At 38.4% G+C, this 17,736-nt stretch overlaps 1 protein-coding gene across 5 annotated transcripts in view; it reads left to right on the top strand.

Annotated features, from left to right (window-relative positions):
- Naaladl2 (N-acetylated alpha-linked acidic dipeptidase like 2) overlaps positions 1-17,736 on the top strand; it is a 1,340,311-nt gene that overhangs the window by 1,186,017 nt on the left and 136,558 nt on the right. The gene's annotated exons all lie outside the window — the stretch shown is intronic.

Genomic DNA, 17,736 nt, shown 5'->3' with positions numbered 1-17,736 from the left:
ACTATGACCTCACACTTTTATATTTTAGTCATTGAGAACAATATATATATTTTTTTGGGGGGGATGAATCTCTTATGTTCCCTTAGCTACCCTTCCTCTAGAAATTGAGGTTAGCTGATATTGAGAACCATAGAAAAAATTAATAGATTAATTTATAAAAAGTTAAAACAGAATAGAAATTGACTACCTTTTGTTCCTTGCAAAATGTGGAAACCATATAATCAGAAGTTAACAGAATTCAGAAATGCTTTTTGTTGATTTGTATTGGTAAAGAGATACATTTTTCAGTATACAAATTTTAAAACATATATAACATCACAAATTGATTTTATACTCTATTTATTAATTAATTTATTAATTGATATATTAATTTTGAAAATTCATTGTAATTTAATAATATCATAATTTAAAGTTGCACATTGTCTTCATTTAATATCAAAATTGTCAGAGTAATGATTTTAAACATGACCCATATTCTTAAAAGGTCTCAAAAATTTTATTAGTGTATGTGACAAAATGTACTAGGTGAGTTATTGCAGATGTGCACACATGCACAAACACATATACAAATACATGCATTCACATAAGCTCACAGAATGCCCCTAACATATTATATACATGCTTTACTAAATTCTGGATTTACAATGAGAAAGGAAGACTGGATAGTCAACTTTTAAATATACATGATCTTGAATTCTAACTCCTGCATTTATTCTTGTTTTTTCTAGAAATAGATGATAATATTAAACAATTTGGATTGTTCTGAAGATCTTATGTCTCATACATAATAAAAGATTAATCAGTATTTATGTTTTATGTTTATTATTATATTATGTGAAAATCAGTAATGTCTTTCATAGACTTTGACTAAAAGTACAAAGAGTTAAATTCAAACTTCAGTAACAGTCATATAATCATGAAAAATCAAGATTACAGCACAGTTTTTCCTATTAACTGGTTAGATCCATCATAGCACTATAAGGGAAATTTAATTTTTTATTGTCTTCCATCTGATGATTTCATGCATATATTTGTATTGTTCCCTGCCCTGCCCTCTGCTATGCCCCCAATCCTTACTTTTTGTTCAGAATTTTGAATGTAGACAATCTCATCCACAGGTGTATCCAGCACACTCTGTAAGGGGCTCATTGCTTCTTAATAATTAACAACCACACTGCAGTCCGTTTTGTGCCTGTTTAAATGCCGGTGGCTCTCCTTGCTTCCTTTTTAGTTATTGAAATGTTGAATCACTAAAAAGCAAACAGAATGAACATTAGCAGTACTCACTAATAAAATCAATATTTTGCAATTTAAAAAAGCAAACATTCCATTTTGTACAACTGACTTGACTAAATTCAGTATTTTACTACTAAGGTCTGTCTTAGAAAATCCAGTCTTATTCTTAGAAATAAATCAGATGAACTCAACACTTCATAAAGTTTAATGTTATCTTAGATCGCTACATCCCGTCCAACTAGCAAGACCAACACACAGATGTCCTGGAGTGCTGTGCAGGTTCTTGTTCTTTGCACTGCTAGGTTTTATGAAATTGTTCAAGAAATTGAATTTGGATTTCAGCTTGGTACTGCTCCACCCAAGGAAACAAAATATCTCAGAAGTAGATTGCTTATAGTTCTTGAAGCTTGGAAGAGCAGGATCCAGGCCCAACAGTTGCTGTGCCTTCTGCTTTAACAGGGCTGCCTGGTGCCCACCCCCTTTAATATATACTTATTTATTTATTTATCTGGTAGGAGAGGTTTGCAGCTGCCTTTGGCTTCTTGCATGGAGAAACTAGATTCAATTATGTGGACTCCATCCTCATGGAGGCCTGCTAAGCGCTGCATCTATTCACATTATTTCACTTAAAAAGTAGATTTAACATGAATTTTGAAGTACATTAGTTCAGAGACAAATTTAAAGTATGTCCAGTGTACTTATGGATCAAGGTAACACATAATATTAATCTTTACTGAAAAAATTTACAATGATATGAAAATGTACTTTTCTAAAATATGTCAAAAATGTATCTTTATTTCAGTGTGCAAAATAGGATTTTAAAAAAGCTATATCACTATTGATAATCAGCAATACAAAAATAGGGTAAAGTAAAATAGAACAGTAACAGGTGTTTGAAAAGGAATATTTCATTCTTCCTTTACATCTGTCATCTATCTATCTATCCTCAAGAGAAGAGCAAACAGAACTAAGAACTTCAACCACAATATACAATTGTGGTTTTTTTGGTTGAGGTTCTCATCAACTTTATTTGTAAAAGTAAACTGTTGTTCATCTTCACTAAACCATTTGCATATCCTCACTTGGGCTCATTCTTTCCTGATTTTCCAAGTCTTTCCTGCAAAATTTCAGCAATAATTATATAAAGTTATTATTCCTTTGTCATGCAAAAGAATATCAGAAGATTAAAGTAAAATTTACCTCTAAAATATCTGAAATTTTGTGAAGCATTCAGTACAGGAGAAATTTCATAGAAATGTAATAAAGTCTATTTTTTAATATTACAATTATCGTATAATTTGAAACTTTCTGAGATAATTTTGTATTTATTTATTTATTCATTATTTAAAACCTCTATTGATAGATGTTGAGGATTTGTTGACTATTTTGAAAAGATTGTTTTAAGCTCTTATTGCCAATCAGAAATGAAGTTTACAAAATCTCAACTTGACTGGACATGAAATAGTTTAAAAACCTTTAAAAGTGTATTGAGAAAAAAAATAACAAGCTTAAGAAACAAACAAAACCACATATGTCATTACCCAAAAGAGACACCTTTAGGCAAAATAAAACCACATGCTGTGTAGACTTGAGGACTTCAGCTCCAGTCTTTGTTCATTTCATTTCTTCTTGCTGGGTAAGTAAGCAGATGATGGTAAAAGCAGTAAGTCAACACCCCACTCAGCCTTGGGAATGGGCCACTTCAGCTGCGTGACTGTACATGAGCAGTTCAGGAGCTAAGCAAGGGTCTTGCATCTTACATCGTCAGTGCGCTGCTGATTACATGCCCTGTGGGATGGTCACGCAGTCAGTGCATGCGTGCATGCATGGTGTAGCTCTGTAGGCCCACTTGTGCATGTTCATGGGAACCCTTAAAAAGCTGGACACAGACCCCCCTCCTCTCTTCTGTGTTCTCTCACCCCACTATCTTCTCTCTTCCCTCTTCCCACTTCTTCCCTCTTCTTCCCTCTTCTTCCCTCCTCTTCCCTCTCCCTCTTCCCTCTCCCTCTTCCCTCTCCCTCTTCCCTCTTCCCTCTCCCTCTTCCCTCTCCCTCTTCCCTCTCCCTCTCCCTCTCCCTCTCCCTCTTCCCTCTCCCTCTTCCCTCTCCCTCTCCCTCTCCCTCTCCCTCTTCCCTCTCCCTCTCCCTCTTCCCTCTCCCTCTTCCCTCTCCCTCTTCCCTCTCCCTCTTCCCTCTCCCTCTTCCCTCTCCCTCTTCCCTCTTCCCTCTCCCTCTTCCCTCTCCCTCTTCCCTCTCCCTCTCCCTCTTCCCTCTCCCTCTTCCCTCTCCCTCTCCCTCTTCCCTCTCCCTCTTCCCTCTCCCTCTTCCCTCTCCCTCTTCCCTCTTCCCTCTCCCTCTTCCCTCTCCCTCTTCCCTCTCCCCTCTCCCTCTCCCCTCTCCCTCTTCCCTCTTCCCTCTCCCTCTCCCTCTCCCTCTTCCCTCTCCCTCTCCCTCTTCCCTCTCCCTCTCCCTCTCCCTCTCCCTCTCCCTCTCCCTCTCCCTCTCCCTCTCCCTCTCCCTCTCCCTCTCCCTCTCTCCCCTCTCTGCACATGCTTCTTCCCAGGCCTGGTTCTTTTGTCTCCCCCAAAGCTCTGATACTGGGTCTTTTCATGGCTCCGGTGCCTTATCATTTTTAAAACCAACACTTGTCTCTTCGTCCTCTTGTGATTTAGGGTTCTCTGGGCATCGAAGTCGGTAATTGAAGTTACAGCACCACCGACACTGAGGTGGCGGATGGCCCTGGGTGTCATCTCCTTGATTTCCCTGTCCTCTTCGTTGTCCTCTCTTGGGGTCTTTGGAGAGGAGGGCCTCTGTGGAAATTAGGTCCGAAACAGTGATACATACCATGTCTCGCTAGTCTGCCTTGCTCCCCTGCATTCTGGTTGTCAGCACTGTCCATCACTTCTCCCTGCACAGGAGGATTGGAATACTGTGGTCGATGTTCTTAGGGTCTCACACAAAGTGGGGGAACCTTCCATTCTTTAGGGGCTGTGTTTTCAGGCCAGGCTCTCCCATCCACCAGATTGTTCCCCACTCTGGTAACTGTGTGGAGGACCCCGACAATGACATGATTTGCATATCTAAAGGCTATGGCTGGTTACATATTTGCCACCTCGAATTGGGATTGTATCTGGACCTGTAACGTTTACCGCCTCTGCATCATTTCTCCATCTGCACTGGGAAGGTACTTCCTGGTGTTATTGTTATGGTGGTGTGGTGCACAAACACTTCTTTTGTGTCATTCCCTTGATGAAACTATGTCCATTCCTTACACCGAACCACTGTGATGATCTTGTCCCCAAAAGCAGGCAGCACAGTGGGAGGGACTGCCTGGGCTGCTGCTGCTGGTTGAGGTTGGCTTGAGGTCAGTTGCAGGTAGCTGTGCTGCTCACAGTTGTGGGCATGGTGACGGCCTCTGCTGCAGATGTGCATCCTCCCCAAGATGAGTAGGCCTACCAGAGGAGGCTTTCAGGATGCTCTAGGGTCCACTCTTCCTTCCTGTTACCTATCAAACTCTGAGATAGTTATAAACTCTGAAGTTTGTTCATTTGGGTGGGTTACATTTCCAATATAAAAACTACCCAGTTTCCATATATATATGAAAACAGGGTTTTGTTTTGTGCCTGAATTTGAAACTTCAGAATACATATACATAGAAAAGTAATATGAACATGATCTATTTTTAAATTTTTTACATTGACTGATTGATTTCAGTTATGTGTGTATGTGTGTATATAGCCAACCATGAATATACCATGAAATTTGCATGTATTCATTGGAGGGCACTTGCACACATACAGAGGACAATTGGCATAAGACAGTTCTTTTTTTTTTTTTTCCCCACCATGTGGGTCTTACAGATGATGTTAAGGTTATCAGGCCCTGTGGGTAAAGCTGTTACCTATTGAGCCATCTCTCTGACCCATGGAATATATTTTTGAGAAACCATGTGCTTCCTATTGATGCAAGTTTGAACATCAGTGTTTATGAATACTATTTAACTGATACAGATATAACTAGAGATATGGAATTTTCTGAGCAAAAATAATCGCAAAAGAAAGAGCCATTCTTGGGTAATTTAGGTTATTGTTCCAATCCTCAATCTGTTACCAGATATTATGGTTGTTTCAAATTTCTTTTTAAAGCCTCATGCTTGGCAATACTTTATCTTTGTGGCTCTAATATAACTCCCTAGTCCTAACTGAACGAAGGGTGATCCTTATTGTTTTAGACTGTTGAGAGTACAGTGTTGACTGGAGTTAGGTTGGTAATATACAGAATTATTGGGAGTGACTGGCTATGTTCTTAATTTTTTTCTACTCTGATGGATAGAGATTTTTGCATGTGTGCTTGGCCTTAATTTATTTTTTCATTAATAAACAGAAAACGCATTTTGTAAAAATAATAAAGCATCATTAAGAAAGTCATTTTGAGACTTGATTTTATCTGATATATATATATATCAGATAAAATCAAGACTCAAAATATATAAGGCATGGAGTATATCCTTATTCCTGTGTACACAGGTTTAATCTCCTGTACATATAAGATATGGAGCATATCTTTGCTCCTGTGCATACAGGTTGGACATCTGCTAACAAGAGACTACATAAAATATTCATATATGTATAGACTCTTTTCACACAGCAGTATTTTTGTATTAAAGAATAATCAATATGAAAGGACTCTTAATTTGAATGAGTAGTCAAAACTTATTGATATTAAATTATAAGCCTTTCTCCTGATTGTTCCCACATAAAACCCTAAAATTATCATGTTCACTTTCATTTGTATTAAGTAAAACTAATGTAGGATGAAGAGGAGACATATAATTATGTATATTTGACTAAGTGGCTTGAGCTTTTTTCCCTATCAAAATTTGTGAAAGGTTTTACTTTATCATATTTCCAGCTTAGGGTGATGGCTCTCTCACTAATTTCCTATGACACAATGAATTTCTTCCTCTTCATTTGGATGATCCCTTAACTTGTATTTTCATCACCTGGGTAATGAAATTGACAAGTGTGTGTATGAGCCCTGACACATCTCATCGATATATATTGTAGTCAAGGAGAGTAATTTGCCCAAAGATCATAGCCTGCCCAGTAATTTATCTCACACCTGCCCAAGCAGACACAACAGTCTAGCTCATTCATCAAGTTCAGGATGTAAGCCCAATGGAATTGGAGGCTTACAGTACAAAAATGAGATTGGTATGATCACAATACATGCAAGGTGACAGAGCAAGTGTTACAAGGCCACCATTTAAAACAATGGCTTACCAATATCTAGACATTTAAATTAGTATAACAGCATCTAAATAAAATGAGGGAAAATAGTTAATTTAGAAAGAAATATTTTTAAAAGCCATTGGCTTGATGGAAAAAATCCTTAGAGGGTTTATGTTAAAAACATAGGCATATATATTGCAAGCTAAAATTGATGTATTTTTCTATTTCTATCACAATTAAATAATAACATAACTTCTGATTTGTTATTATGAAAGCATTTTAACATTTAAAAAGTACCATGTTTGAGCCACTGTTTCAATCCTTAGTGATGGAAAAAGTAATGGTTAATATGTAATTTTCAGACATTTACCACCCCTCCATGTACTTGAGATGACAGGTGATAATATCCCAGTTTTATGGATAAGAAAACAGAAACTTGGAAAATAGAAAATAATTTTTCACAGTAGTTAACACTGGCCCCTGGAAGTGCCAGGAATATAATTTAGGTCTCTTCCATCCAGGACTTCCTGCCACAATGGAGGACTGCCTTGTGTGGCATTCACATGTTTCACATGTTACTGCTACATAAAATATGCACAGCAGTTAACTGCAGGGCTGAAACAAGTCTTCAGAGAATGCAGGGCATTCTCCTGGTTCTTCGTGAAAGAAAATGAAATTCAAAAGTGGGCAGAAACTAAAATTAGAGCTCAGTTTCCTAGATTCATCAGTTGGCTATTTTGAGATACTCGATTAAGTAAATTCATTATATCTATCCTATCATTGTTTTAATATTTTCCAAACAAGCTTCTTCTAGCTCTTACAAATACTTTTATTAAAAATTTCACAATCTGGTTCCAGAGAGATGATTCAACAATTAAGAGCATTTGCTTCTCTTTCAAAGACATGAGTTCAGTTCCTAGCACACACTCTGGTGTCTGTAACTCCGGCTGTAGTGTATTGGCTACCCTTCTCTGACTTCCACAGGTGTTTGCACTCACATGCACACATCCACACATAGGCACATAAATGCCCATGATGAAAAAATAATAAGTTTTAAAAGTCCACATTCTTAAAATTTGGTCATATCCAGATACAAAATTAAACTGAAAAGATTTTAGTGTGAACTTTAAATGGAAAGTGTCAGTATGAGCCTGAAGAGTTAATTTTGTTTTCTTCTTGATCTTATCTTTGTAGACAGCAGAATTAATCATTGTAATACAACTATATACATTACTGGCGAATTTGATATCTTCAAGTATTAGTATGGTAATATATCTTGAACTTTTAACACTTGACATATGGATTAGCTTTTATAATAACATAGCTAAGTGGGTAGTTATAAGAACAAGGAAGACACCAGAAAACATACCAGACTGCAGGAGGAAAAATACACAATGCTCAAGCCTACAAAAAGAACTACAAGCAACTCAGTAAAGCTGGGAGTGAGAGAGGTGTCCTCCCCAGGGGAGAGCATGCCAATGGTTGTCCACTGACAAACTGTCATTCCCCAAAACACATAAAAGCAACATTACATGGACTGAACAGGTTATATTAAGGAATGTATAGAAAGTAAAGGTATAAATGTTATAATTATATTATAATCTCCCTTGTTTTTTATGTGGGCTTAGGAAATTAAAGTCTAGAAATAAGTGAAGTAAAACTCTTTGAACACATTAATACAAATATTATTTGAACACACTAGTGTAGCTGTTTTTCCCATAGCTGTCTTTGGATTTCAGACTTACATCATTACTATTGGGTGTATTTTTGGAAATAATATGGCAAATATGATGGTAAATTACTAATTTTCAAATTTTAAAGTGTTTCCTGTATGTAAGAAGAAGTGGACCAGCCAGTCTATTAACCAGGTAGAACCAAGAAAAAGAACTTAAGGGGACACATTTCTTACTTGAGATGCTTCAATACAAATATTTCACACTTCAAATATTGTATAAGAGAAATATCTAAGGAAAGATGCACACTGATAAATTTTCCAATTTCAGTGAATGAAGCCTGTTGATGGCCTCCTCAAGTCTGGAGATGCGGAGTCAGGGAAGGGGACTGGATAACTGACCATAATGAGCCACTCTCCTCACCAATGTGCAGGCAGAGAGGTCACTGAACTGAAAGTGAGGAGATAGACATGGCTTTTGTGAGTTCCTTGGTAGCCATAGATACACAAAACCAGACATCTGTTTGTATCAGATAAGCAAGGATGAAGTTAGACAAAGAATATGCTTTTCTTCTACCTGTGATCTGTCAGGAGGGTTCATTCAAAACATCTTTCCAAATCTTGGCATTTTGTTGTTGTTTGCTTTTTTTTTTAATTTTCTTTATTTTGCAATGCAATTCAGTTCTACATATCAGCCACGGATTCCCTTGTTCTCCCCCCTCCCGCCCCCCTCGCCTTCCCCTCAGCCTCCTATTCCCACCTCCTCCAAGGCAAAGCCTCCCCCGAGGACTGAGATCAAACTGGTAGACTCAGTCCAGGCAGGTCCAGTCCCCTCCTCCCAGGCCGAGCCGAGCGACCCTGCATAGGCCCCAAGTTTCAAACAGCCAACTCATGCAATGAGCACAGGACCTGGTCCCACTGCCTGGATGCCTCCCAAACAGATCAAGCCAATCAACTGTCTCACCCATTCAGAGGGCCTGATCCAGTAGGGGACCCCTCAGCCATTGGTTCATAGTTCATGTGTTTCCATTCATTTGGCTATTTGTCCCTGTGCTTTATCCAACCTTGGTCTCAACAATTCTTGCTCATATAAACCCTCCTCTTTCTCTCTAATTGGACTCCCGGAGCTCCACCCAGGGCCTAGCCGTGGATCTCTGCATCCAGATACTTCAGTCATTGGATGGGGTTTTTAGCACGACAATTAGGGTGTTTGGCCATCCCATCACCAGAGTAGGTCAGTTCGGGCTTTCTCTCGACCATTGCCAGCAGTCTGTTGTGGGTGTATCTTTGTGGCTTTCTGTGGGCCTCTCTAGCACTTTGCTTCTTCCTATTCTCATGTGGTCTTCATTTACCACGGCCTCCTATTCCTTGTTCTCCTTCTCTGTTCTTGATCCAGCTGGGATCTCCCGCTCCCCCAAGCTCTCTTTCCCTCGACCCTCACCCTTCATTATCCCCACTCATGTCCAGATTGTTCATGTAGATCTCATCCATTTCTCCGTCATTGGGTGATTCTGGTGTCTTTCTTGAAGTCCTGTTTTCCAGGTAGCCTCCCTGGTGATGTGAGTAGCAGTCCAGTCATCCTTGTTCCACATCTAGTATCCTCCTATGAATGAGTACATACCATGTTTGTCTTTCTGAGTCTGGGTTACCTCACTTAGGATGATTTTTTTCTAGATCCATCCATTTGCCTGCAAACCTCATGATGTCATTGTTTTTCTCTGCTGAGTAGTATTCCATTGTGTATATGTACCACATTTTGTTTATCTATTCTTCAGTTGAAGGGCATCTAGGTTGTTTCCATATTCTGACTATTACAAACAATGCTGATATGAACATAGCTGAGCAAGTACTCTTGTGGTATGATTGAGCATTCCTTGGGTATATGCCCAAGAGTGATATAGCTGGATCTTGGGGGAGATGGATTCCCAATTTTCTAAGAAAGCACCATATTGATTTCCAAAGTGGTTTCATTCCCACCAGCAGTGGAGGAGAGTTCCCCAAGCTCCATATCCTCTCCAGCATAAGGTGTCTTCAGTGTTTTCGATCTTAGCCATTCTGACAGGTGTAAGGTGGTATCTTAAAGTTGTTTTGATTTGCATTTCCCTGATGATTAGGGATGTTGAGCAATTCCTTAAATATCTTTCAGCCATTTGAGTTTCCTCTGTTGAGAATTCTCTGTTTAGTTCTATAGCCCATTTCTTAATTGGACTGTTGGGCATTTTGATGTCTAATTTCTTGAGTTCCTTATATATTCTGGATATCAGTCCTTTGTCAGATGTGGGGTTGGTGAAGACCTTTTCCCATTCTGTAGGCTGTCGCTTTGCCTTGTTGACCGTATCCTTTGTTCTACAAAAGCTTCTCAGTTTCAAGAGGTCCCATTGATTGATTGTTTCACTCAGTGTCTGTGCTACTGGTGTTATATTTAGGAAGTGATCTCCTATGCCATTGCGTTCAAGACTACTTCCTACTTTCTCTTCTAGCAGGTTCAGAGTAGCTGGATTAATGTTGAGGTCCTTGATCCACTTGGACTTAAGTTTTGTGCACAGTGATAGATATGGATCTATTTGCAGCCCTCTACATGTTGACATCCAGTTATGCCAGCACCATTTGTTGAAGATGCTTTCTTTTCTCCATTGTGCACTTTTGGCTTCTTTGTCAAAAATTATATGTTCATAGGTGTGCGGATTAATGTCAGGGTCTTCAATTCGATTCCATTGGTCCACATGTCGGTTTTTATGACAGTACCAAGCTGTTTTTATTACTGTAGCTCTATAGTAGAGCTTGAAGTCAGGGATCATGATGCCTCCAGAGGTTGTGTTATTGTACAGGATTCTTTTGGCTTTCCTGGATTTTTTGTTTTTCCATATGAAGTTGAGTATTATTCTTTCCAGGTCTGTGAAGAATTGTGTTTGTATTTTGATGGGGATTGCATTGAATCTGTAGATTGCTTTTGGTAAGATTGTCATTTTTACTATGTTAGTCCTGCTTATCCATGAGCATGGGAGATCTTTCCATTTTCTGACATCTTCTTCAATTTCTTTTTTCAGGGACTTAAAGTTCTTGTCATATAGGTCCTTCATTTGCTTGGTTAGTGTTACCCCAAGGTATTTTATGTCATTTGTGGCAATTGTAAATGGTGATGTATCTCTGATTTCCTTCTCAGCTTCTTTGTCCATTGTATATGTAATCATTGCTACTGATTTTTTTGAGTTGATCTTGTATCCTGCTATGTTGCTGAAGGTGTTTATAAGCTGTATCAGTTCCTTGGTGGAATCTCCATTGATTGCCAGGGTTGATTCAGCTGATCTGGCTGGCTAGGCAGGTGTCCCCTTCCTCCCTCACCGCTCCATGTGCATCTCTCCCAAAGCTGCGTGCTCAGTCGAAGAGGATGACCTTCCCCAAATAGAGGAGGACCAGTCTTCGGTCAAGGGTATATGAGTAGCTGCGCTCCCCTGCTAGAACCTCCAAACAAGCTCTGTTGTTTGCTTTTATTGCCCTTGAAATTTACCATGATTTCTATCCACACATACTTATTTTTTTGTTTTTAATTTTTGTTATTCATTTTACATACCATCTGCAGATCCCCTCTCATCTCTCTTCCCAATCTCCACCCCAACACACCCCTCAATCCCTCCTCCAAAAGGATAAGTTCTCCCATAGGGGGACAGTAAGCCTGGTACATTCAGTTGAGGCAGGACCAAGCCCCTCCCCACTGCATCAAGGGTGAGCAAAGTGTCCAACCATTGGTAATGGGATTGAGAAAGCCAGCTCATGCACCAGGGATAAATACTGATCACACTGCCAGGGGTCCCTCAAACAGACCCAGCTACTCATCTCTCTCCCATATGCAGAGGATCTAGTCTGGTCCCATGCAGGTTCCATAGCTGTGGGTCTAATGTTTGTGTGTGTGTATGTGTGTGTGTGTGTGTGTGTGTGTGTGTGTGTGTGTGTGTGTAGACAATAGTGCAAGTGCACATGGAGGTTGGAGGGATTGACTTCTCCCTGTTGACTAAGAATAAAATCCATACAGGCTGTCAGTCTAAAAAGGTTATGAGTTCCCTCGAGCTTGGTTTAGTTGTCTCTGTAGATTTCCCTGTCATGATCTTGAACCCCCTTACTCATATAATCCTCTTCCTTCTCTTCGACTGCATTCCCAGAGCTCAGCCTGTTGCTTGGTTGTAGATCTCTACATCTGCTTCCATCAGATACTGGATGAAGGCTCTATGATGACAGTTAGGGTAGTCATCAATCTGATTACCAGGGTAGGCCAGTTTAGGCACCCTCTCCACTGTTGCTAGTAGTCTAATCTGGAGTTGTCCTTGTGGGTTCTTGGGAATTTCCCTAGCACCAGGTTTCTCCCTTTACCCCATAATGTCTCCCTCTATCAAGTTATCTCCTTCATTGTTCTCCCACTCCATCCCTCCCCCAGCTCGACCATACCATTCCCTCATGTTCTCATCCCCCATTCCCTCCCCTCTATTGCCCCACAGCCCCAGTTTACTCATGGAGATCTACTCTGTTTCCCTTTCCCAAGGTGATCCATATGTACCTCTTAGGGTCCTCCTTATTTCCCAAATGGCCGAAAGACATTTAAAGAATTTCTCAGCATCCTTAGTCATCAGGGATATGCAAATCAAAATGACTCTGAGATACCATTTTACACCTGTCAGAATGGCTAAGATAAAAAACACTAGTGATAGCTTATATTGGAGAGGATGTGGAACAAGGGGAACACTTCTCCATTTTTGGTGGGAATGAAAACTTGTAGAGCCACTTTAGAAATTAGTATGGCGGTTTCTCAGAAAATTGAGTGTCAATCTACCTCAAGACCCAATGATACCACTCTTGAGCATATACTGAAGGGATGCTCAATCATACCACAAGGACACTTGTTCAACTATGTTCATAGCAGCATTATTCATAATAACTGGAATCTGGAAGCAACCTTGATGCCCCTCAACTGAAGAATGAATAAAGAAAATGTGGTACGTATACACCATGGAGTATTATTTAACTGTCAAAAAAAATAACATCATGAAATTTGTAGGCAAATGGATGGAACTAGAAAATATCATCCTGAGTGAGGTAACCCAGAATCAGAGATACAAACATGGTATGTAATCACTCATAAGTGGACACTAGATGTAAAGCAAAGAACAAGCAGACTACAACTCACAGCTCCAGAGAAGCTAGGAAACAAGGTGGATGTAATTTTTAATAATAAAACTTATTTATCTTTTGACTGACTCATCAGACATCAGCTACATGCTGGACCTTTCAGTATACATTATAGAAACTGCACTTATTACACAAGCCTGAGACAATAATATTACTTTAATGCCACATTCTCCTTTGATGTGCAATATTATAGTTCTTCTGTAGGAATTGTTTTCTTGCACAATAGGCGACCTCTTGTTGGAATCTATTATTCTAATTGCTACCAGAGGGATGGAGAAAACAGATTAGTTTCATCATTGTTGTACCCATATTCTTTACAATGAACTTTCATAGCTGCCTGAGTTACTAGAATGTCCTAATATTCTTGAAGTTTGGCCCATGGAACTATCAGAAGGAAAGCCATTGGGTGTTTGATAAATTGTCTGCTGTGGCCACAGATATTTTTTATGAGATTTTTTTTAACTATATTATGATGACTTTAAGAACAGCATTGTAATGTAACTCTATATTACATTTGGCTTTTACTATGTCTTCAGAGATTTTTCATTTCAACAACAAAAATGAGACTGCTTAGTAACTGCAACAATACCATGTGAGTTCAGAATGAAATAGCAGCCATCATACAGCACACGGAAATATTAGGGAAAGGAAAGCACATTTCAAGGCACTCTTTTTAGTTTGTATTGTTTGTATACAAATCCTAATAAGATTTCTTTGATTGCTCTCCTCTTTGTAATGATAATTTCTCCTAATTGTGCATTGCTTTAGTAGCAGGGTCATCTGTATTTACACACACACACACACACACACACACACACACACACACACACACACATATTTACTGTTGACAAAACAACAAGGTTGTCTCAGTTTTCCATTTGATATAGTGACCACAAAAGGGTTCAGTACAGTATTGTGACTTAATATTTTTCTCTCACATACAAATTTTCTGGCTTCTGACAATCAACATTTGTTAACAGCATTTATTGCTTATACATTTATTATGTGTCAGGCACGTGTGTGTATCAGTTACTTGTCTTGCTTATGTGACAAAATAAACTGGCAAGAGCAGCTTATGGAAAAAGAGTGGACTCTGGCTCACACTTCCAGGGTAGGTACAGTGTGCAGTGAAGTGTGATCCTAATTAGTCTTAACAATAAAAATCAGAGTCAGATATTGAGGTAAATGCTGAAAGATCAGAGAAGCAAAGGAGCCGCCATAGTCACTTCTTACCTTTCCAAATCATCAGATCAAAAGGGAGACCAAGATCCTGTCTCCACTTGCCTTATATTCCTGTCTGTGCCTCCCTAGTGCTGGGACTAAAGGTATGTACCACCACTGCCCAGTGCTGTTTCTCTTTTTGACTGGTTCAATCTCGTGCCACCCAGGATGACCTTGAACTCCTGATCCTTCTGCTTTCTCCTCCCAAATGCTGGGATTAAAGTTGTGTGTTACCACTTCCTGGCCTCTGTGGTTAACTAGTGGCTAGCTCTGTCCTCTGATCTCCAGGCAAGCTTTATTTGTCAGAGCACAAACAAAATACCATACAACATGTCCCCCTTTTAGTCTAAACAAAAAGCGAAGGTTTCAACTAACATAGAAAAACTATATACAATAAGTACAATAACTACATGCAAATATATACAGGCAATAATACATTAACAATGTCTAGTTAGCATTTGACAAATTCAGAGAAAATACTCCGTTACCTGTCCTATCTTAGTGAGTCCAAAGTGTTATACCTAATTCACTTTCTATCCTAATTTGCATTACCAACCAAAAACTATCTTTTGATGTCTCTCAACCTTATACACTTTACACCTCTATTGTGAGTTTCTTTTCTGAATTTGTAAAGGAAAAATATAAAATATTCAACTCCATCAGAGACCTGAGAAAGATATATTACCTAAGTAAACAGGAAGTGTAGGACAAACAACTTCCAAAAATAAAAAATGACAGAAACAGCTGGCTGGCTAGATAGTCACCAAAGGTTCATCTGCAACATAGCGGCAACGATCTTCAACCTACAGGCCTAGAATATCTGACAGATTTGTGTGAAGCAGGTTTTTGAAAGACTATTCTGCCTTGTCTTGGCAAAGTTCAGCAGTCACTTTTCTGGTTTTCTTGTCCAATTTGGACAGTATACTGTCAGTATTCAAAGCAAAAGCAGTTTCTTGCCCAGTGGCTAACTTTTGCCACAAAGAAAGTAAACTCTATATGGAGTTTCTTTTATGTCCATGCTTTTCTCTGAAGTAGATTGGTGCTGTCAGGAGCAAACATGTCTCATTGTCATAGAAAAAAAAAAGAACCTTATGTTATAAAAACATCTTTAAAGCCATATTCTGTAGCTCTCTGAAGTGTTTGAAGACCACTTGCCTATGTAAAATATATCTCTGTTTGACCTTGAAAACATGCATCTCATGACTACAAGTTTGATTATAATACTTGACGAACTGCTAACCTACATTTCCTTATTATTCTAAATAGCTTGTAATAATAACTTTCAAGGACTAGAAATTTACATTACATTGTTACATGAGCTATGTAGGGACAATATCTTGAACAAAAGTAGAAATTTATGTACAGTATGTTCTAACAAAAATAACCTTAAATATGTATCAATATATAAAAATCCATATCAATGTAAAATATTTAAAACTAGTAGTTGCTTTTTTGGTTTAAAAGTAGATTCAATAATCTACCTTTTTATCCTATATCTATGTCCCCGCCCTCCCCCCTTTTTTTAGAACAAGATCCCTGAATCTAATCTCCTTTGTTCAACTTTTTCCTGACCATTACCAATAAAAACTCATAACTAACCCCCTTGAACAATAACAAATATCCATAACCCACTGAACAACCAAAACCAGCCCACTCCAGCTCTTGGGAATATGGGCATTGTGTTCTTAAAATTACTTCCTGCTATCTGGAGGCAACAGCATCTTTAGGGGACTCTGAAAAAAATGGGATAATTGGTAAATCCTGAGAGAGCTAGCTATATCATTTGTTGTCCAGTCTCTGTGTAATGGAAAAATGCAGGGCTTGTCTCAAGTCCTGGCCAGAATAGCCTGTGAGGTTGGGTCATCTCATCCAGACACCTTGAAATTGTCCTGAGCAGTTTATAGTCCAAAGCTGACCTTTAGGTGATGTTTATTAGCTTAGTGGTGTTACCATAGTTTAGATGGAATCATTGTTGTGGGACTCCATCCTCCTTTTGGAGACTTCAGAGGTCCCTGTTAAAAATAATCACAGTTCACTACAGAAAACTTAAACATTTTAAATGTCATATGCAGCAGATCTCAAAGAGGTTAAAGGACCATAATTTATTATATACATCCAGAGTACAAAAACTTAATTCCTTGCTTCCTGATAAAGACTCAAACCTGAAATCATGTACAGGAAGCCAAGATGAATCCCTTTTTAGAATTATTACTCTATATGACCATTAATATCATGACAAAAATTTTAAAATATATATTCATATATATACATTAATCTTATAAATTTTTATATAACATTCATACCTTGAGAAAAGTTTTAAAAGTCAAAATAAAATCAAAGGATCATGATATTAGTAGCAATAGAATAGTCCCTTAATTTCTTTTTCTGTCCCATATCAGGTGGTTTTTCTGACATAAGATAGAGATTTTGAATTTTCCTTTTAACAACAAGCTTACATTTAGAGAAGGAAAGAGCCACATTCAAACTCCAAAGCCAGGTTTAATTTCTAGTTGAACTGGGGCTACAAAAAGACCATTTGCATTATATGTCTGTGGAGAAGAGCAGAAACAAACATTTGGAAAATTTATGAAATTTTACCCTATTGGAGATGTGCTAGATCAATAAGCTAATTTACTCATTTTCTTGGGACATTTTCTCTGGATGATTCATCCTTTTTCTTCAGATGTCTCAGTTGTCCAGTGGTCTTTAGATTCCTGAGCTGGATGCCTTCATTCTTCTGGAAGGACAAAAACAAAACCATGCCCCAACCCTAACTTGGTGAGTTTCCCTTTTGGCAAGTTATATCTGATCAAATGAAAAGTACTTTTTAGTCTTATAAATTAGTTTAGATTGAATAGTCATGATGAACTATCACCTCTTCTAATCAAGAGGTCTCTCTTGTTCAAGTCTAACTTTTATCAATTTTGATGATATCCATAGCTTTTCTTCTCCTGTGAAAACAAAAGTATAACCTCATCCCCAGCATAACACATATCCTGATTTCCATTCTGAGGTCAACACATCTTTAAAGTACACAGGCTGATTTAATTCAGTAGTTTTTTTTTTCTCTACCGTCCAATGTCTCTCTGCAGCTGTCTTTCCTTTCCCATTAGCATTTAGAAAATTTAAAGTAAATAAAGCATTATATAATCTATCTCTCATTTAGAAAATTTAAAGTAAATAAAGCATTATACAGTCT

Source organism: Peromyscus californicus, unplaced genomic scaffold (genome assembly GCF_007827085.1).
Source record: "Peromyscus californicus insignis strain IS unplaced genomic scaffold, ASM782708v3 Scaffold_9__1_contigs__length_137607984, whole genome shotgun sequence".
NCBI classification, from domain to species: Eukaryota; Metazoa; Chordata; class Mammalia; order Rodentia; family Cricetidae; genus Peromyscus; species Peromyscus californicus.
Note: the sequence above shows the minus strand (reverse complement) of the source record. Positions and strands in the feature narration are given on the sequence as shown.